Here is a 6,152-nt window from a genome sequence, read left to right on the forward strand (position 1 = left end):
AGCGCAGCTGACCCACAGAGCGGAGACGCTAAGTGCTAGTACAATGTCTTAGTCTAAAAAGACAATGGCGCTGTGCTATACTTACCTGTATGTATCAAGGGGGCAACTGTATAGGTGCACTTGGTGGTTGTCTTTCTTATGTATTAAATGGGATTTTTTTTTTAGAGGCACTGCAGCAGCACTGTAACTAGTGCAAATGACTGTAAGGTGGGCTACAGTTTACCGCTACTATGTGGTGAGGTGTTCACAATCCGCGAGTGGTATTAGTTGGAGTGACTGCAGCTGCAGACTCCACACTGGGTCTACCTGCAGGCGAGACTGAGGCTGCAAAAATGCGAAAAAAGTGCGACCTAAGGCCAAGCGCACAGCACGTCCTCTAAACTCTATTCTACTACCTAAGACAAAAAACCCCAAAATATAATATATACAGTAATATTGTATTTATCTTGCTCTTAATTGTATTATTACTTGTACTGTGATTCTCAAAATGCATACTGTAAGTCGCCCTGGATAAGGGTGTCTGCTAAGAAATAAATAATAATAATAATAATAATAATAATTAATATGTAAGGAAGACGGGTGGCGAAGAGGCCAACGCGGAAAGAACGCGATGCCGAAGCAAAGCGTGAGAGTGAAAGATAATGTATATATATATATATAAAATATAGATATTTTAAATGCTGAGTAGAGTGAACACTGAAATAAACTGAAAGAAGTACTATCAGTGATGTAAATCTCTCAGAGAGAACATTTACCAGCTCAATGTCCTTCATAGGCTGAAGGCAAAAGAGGAAGGGCGTCTCTGCGCATTGCGTAATGTAAGCTTCCAGGGGGGTGGGCTTACACTTCAGCTCATGCAGAGGCCTATCGGCAGCTTTGCTATAAAGCTCAGCCAATTCCTATTGCCTGACGGCGATAACCCATACTTGATGGTTATTTTGGAATTGAAAGGGAACTAAAGGTTTCACTTCAACCACCATGTCGTTTCCTTGTGTTGAGCAGGTGACAGAGTAACGGATTTGCGATAATAACTAAATAAATGAATACATAAATTCCTTTTTATGTATTCATTTTCCCTGTGTGTTGTGTTTGTGATTCGACCCAACAATGTGGTTAAACATGGTCAGTTTACCACAATATCTAAATAAAATTCTGTCTGTGTGTCTGCACAGCTTTGCGGGGGAGTGTGTGTGTGTGGGAGCCAGTCTGTGTGTCTACACAGCCTTGCGGGAGAGTGTGTGACTGTGTGTGGGAGCCTGTCTCTGTGTCTGCACAGCTTCGCAGGGGAGTTTGTGTGTTATAAGACTATTTTCATGTTTTCAACTGCAGTGGCTCCTACTACTACTGGCAAAATACAATTTCATTCACCACCTCAAACAGTAAAGATCGAAATGCAGAGAAAATACAAGCATGGAAGAACCACAAAAGAAAATATGTATTTTATATATTTTTGATGACTGCATCATTTGTTTTTGAGTTATCCAATAGGAATCTAGGTTGACAGCGCAGTTTAATAGGGATTGGCTTCTGAATAGATATAGATGAAGGTGCCCACGCTTTTAAGGTCAGATTGGTTCAGTTTATGTTGAGGTTATATCATTCTCTCTTGAAAGTAAATATAAAAGTGACTTTAGGACTCCTATTGTTCTAATCCATTACTGCATGTATCCTACGATACACACCAGATAGGAGGCCTATTGTGGGATTGTGGCAAAGTGTTTTGCAGTGCGCAGGTGTGTAGAGGTGATGCAGTGCTCAGTATTTACAATCCAACAGTTCAATGGTGAAAAACAAAGCTTTATTATTTGCTTAAATATTAATACTGGCTATACACAGCGATGTGTAAAGCCAGTCAAAACCATGGGGTTCAGTCCCGAAATAATAACAGTAATCACATGAACAAGACACACACAAACACAAACACGGTCCCAACCAGAGTGAGTGCTATTAGTGTAAGTGGTGAATTACAAGTTTAAATGTGCACAATGGTGATGTGTAGTCCAGGTTTGTTTGCTGGCTGTTTAGCTACAGCTCCCGGAGTTTATCCTTCTATAAATGACAACCGTGACAGTTTAATAAAGAGACCAAACAAAACACAAAAACTCACGGTTTCTTTTTAGAAAAGTACGTCTTTGTGATGGAAATCTAATATGTTCTGGTTGTAAATCTCCCTCTCGACCTGTGAGGGTACTAAGTAGCGAAAGGGAAATGCTTTGGACAGGTTGGCCTGACAGTTCATTCGCTGGGTCGGGAAGTCAGTCAACCTGGAAGAAAGCAAGACTCCGGTGCATGAACGTATTGACTTGGAAGGTAAACGAGGTAGCAGCTGCAGGCAATAGAATCAGCTGCAATCGTTTACCAAGGGGTCATGCATAATTGCATAAAAGGGGCCGGGGAATTGTAAGTTTTTTCCTTTGCTTGGGTTTCAGAGGGACGAGGAAACTGGAAGGACCTGGAGATTTCCCCAAAATAAAAAGAGAAAGGAGTTTGTGAGTGTTTTGTTTGTTTTGTCTGTTTAGTAACTGTCTGTGTTTTTGTTATATAGCTCTGACGGCTAAACACCAATCCGGAGCTGTCGCCAAGGGCCAGCACAAAACCAGATCACCACTGCACTACCATCACGATTAAACATTGTTATCAGCACTTGTTTCACCAATAGCACGTATTATATTGTACTTCACCACAAGCACTGAGAGCACTCACTTTGGCCCTGTGATCGTGTGTGTGTCTAATTGTGTGTGTTTCGTACTGTGCTTATTGTTTGCAGGACTGCAACCCTTATTTTCATTACTGTGCAATACACATTGTTGTGTATTGCCAGCTCTTTATTATTTACTGGCTGGTATCAGACCATTGGATTTATAAGCATTAAACAAACCATTTCACCTGAACTTTGTTGTCTGTGTGTTCTTGGAATCACTGCATCCGCACCGCACTTGCTATACACCTGCTACCAATTACCACTTTGCCACACGTGGTGTCAGACACAGGATAGATCGCAACACACTAGCGGAGCTGCTGGAGGCACTGGAGAGCAGACGGAATGCAGAGGAGAGAAGGAGAGAGGAGCACTACACTGCGCTCATTGAACGGGTAGGGCTGGCATTGTCCACAGTGCCAGCCCCTACCGCAGCGCCAGCGATGTCGGCACAGAAGGCTCGGGTGATGAAGATGTCGGCGGAGGACAACCCGGAGGCATACTTGGTGGCATTTGAGCGGCTGGCTACCACTGCGGCTTGGCCGCGGGAGTTCTGGGCAAGCTAGCTGGGACCCTGCCTGATTGGGGAAGCTCAGGCACGCAGTGTGACAGAGAGGGCAAGGTTACTGGGCCATCCAGGGCAGATGCTACTCCGGTCCCTCTCAATATACCGGACATGTGGTACTCAAGCGCGGACATAGTGTGGGGCCAACATAATGACCCGTCACTAGTGCACACTTAGGGGCAGGTCCGGTCTGTTGAAGGTAAGGATGTTGATGTTGATGGTGCTGGGGCGCTAGTATATCCACACTTATCAGTATCAAGTGGCAGTTACTATATAGGATAAATCTAGTCGCGGGCACAGGACAGCCTGTAACACAATTATTGGTTCCCCCGTCTTGTCGGAGGTCATGAGGCTGGCGCATGATATCCCTTTTGGGGAGCACCTCAGAGCTGACAAGACAAGGGAGCGGATATTGGCTTGATTCTATTGGGTAGATCTTCATACTGATGTGTCAAAATATGTAGCCACATGCCCAGACTGCCAGCGAGTAGCGCCGGGTCGAGTATGCCCCGCCCTTTGGTTCCACTGCCGATTATTTCCACTCCTTTTGAACGCATTTAAATGGACATAGTGGGCCCTCTGCTACCTTCTGACTCTGGGTATACGCATATATTAGTAGTGGTAGATTATGCAATGCGCTATCCAGAGGCAGTTCCATTGAGGTCCACTAGTGCCGCTGCAATAGCCACCGAGTTAGTACAGATTATGGCTAGAGTAGGGATCCCCAAGGAGATCTTGACTGATCATGGAACCAACTTTCTGTCTAAAACGTTACAGCAGGTATATCAAATATAAAAAATACGTCCCATCAGGACGTCTGTTTATCATCCACAGACGGATGGTTTGGTGGAATATTTTAATCAGACCTTGAAGTCGATGCTGAAATGGTTTGTAACGCAAGAGCAAAAACATTGGGCATCGCTCCTTCCCTACCTCCTTTTTGCAGTGAGAGAGGTGCCGCAGAGTTCGACAGGGTTCTCCCCCTTCGAGCTCTTGTACGGTCGACAGCCTCGCGGCATCCTCGATCTGTTGAGAGGGGGGTGGTAAGAGCACAAAGTCTCATCCAAAAATGTAGTGAAGCATGTGCTCCTACGAAGAGATCGCCTAGATTTGATCGGTTGTTTGGCCCAGGACAACCTCAAATCGTCTCAGCACCGGCAACAGCAGCATTACAATCAAAATGCACTAATTCGAACCTTTCGACCAGGAGACAAGATAATGCAAGTTATGTGCTAAATGGCAGGGGCCATATGAAGTGATTCGGGCTATAGGAAAGGTGAATTATGAAATTAGACAGCCCAATCACCGTAATGAACGTGAAGTTTATCATGTCAATTTATTAAAGCCCTGGCAGGCAAGGGAGGTTTTGTTTATAGCCCCAGGCAACCTAGAGGATGATTTAGGCCCCTGTCCAGAGACTCCTAGCACAAAAATCATTCCGCAGTTCTAAAGCGAAAACCGCATTTTCAACACCAGAGAGGCCGTTTCACTTTAAAACCATGTTGTTTGGGCTACATGGTGCGCCCGCTGCCTTCCAGAGACTGATGGACCAGGTTTTACGCCCACATCATGAATATGCAGCACCATCTGTAGTATTTTGTATTTATTTATATCCTGATGTAACTATCACTGACACTGTAATCTGCTCCGTTATTGAATCTTATTTTGTCATATACTTGTACTTGCTAGAACCGAAGTCATTGTATTTTATCTTGCTCTTAATTGTATTAATACTTGTACTGTGATTCTTGAAATGTATTTTTGTTTATGACTGTAAGTCGCCCTGGATAAGGGTGTTTGCTAAGAAATAAATAATAATAATGACGTGGTCATTTACAGCTCCACCTGGCAAGAGCATTTGGCTAGGATTGCAGCCGTCCTTCAGTCTCTAAGGGTAGCCCGGCTGACAGCTAACTTGAGAAAATGTGCGTTTGCCAAGACAGAGACTCAATATTTGGGATTTTTAATGGGGAATGGCAGGGTGAGACCTGTAGTCACTAAAAGCCAGGCTTTGGTTGATGCAGCGATCCCCAAAACCAAGACTCAGGTGAGGTCATGATTGGGATTAGCTGGTTATTACCACCACTTTATCCCTGAGTATGCCACAGTGGTTAATCCTTTAGTTGACCTCACCAAAAAGAGTGCTCCAAATTTAATTAAGTGGTCAGCTGAGTGTCAGGGGGCATTTGATACTATTAAGCATAGACTTTGACAGGCACTCACTTTTATCACACCAGATTTCACCAAAAGATTCATCCTCCACAATGACGCTTCGGATGTGGGTTTGGGTGCTGTCTTGTCTCAAAAGGTAGATGGAGTAGAATTCCTGATGCTACCTCGGGAACGCAACTACTCCGTAGTCAAAAAGGAGTGTTTGGCCATTAAATGGGCGACTCACTCTTTACAATACTACCTGCTGGGACACTCATTTGATCTTGTCACAGACCACGCCCCACTCAAGTGGTTAAGCACAATGAAGGACAGCAATGTCCGGATAACTCGGTAGTATCCCCAAAATAAAAATAGAGAAAGGAGTTTGTGAGTGTTTTGTTTGTTTTGTCTGTTTCGTAACTGTCTGTGTTTTTGTTATATAGCACTAAACACCAATCCAGAGCTGTCGCCAAGGGCCAGCACAAAACCGGATCACCACTGCACTACCATCACGATTAAACACTGTTATCAGCACTTGTTTCACCAATAGCACGTATTATATTGTACTTCACAAGCACTGAGAGCACTCACTTTGGACCTGTGATCGTGTGTGTGTGTCCATTTGTGTGTGTTTCGTACTGTGCTTATTGTTTGCGGGACTGCAACCCTTCTTTTCATTACTGTGCAATACACATTGTTGTGTATTGCTAGCTCTTTATTATTTGCTGGCTGATCATC

The sequence above is a fragment of the Acipenser ruthenus genome, chromosome 12 (genome assembly GCF_902713425.1).
Source record: "Acipenser ruthenus chromosome 12, fAciRut3.2 maternal haplotype, whole genome shotgun sequence".
NCBI classification, from domain to species: Eukaryota; Metazoa; Chordata; class Actinopteri; order Acipenseriformes; family Acipenseridae; genus Acipenser; species Acipenser ruthenus.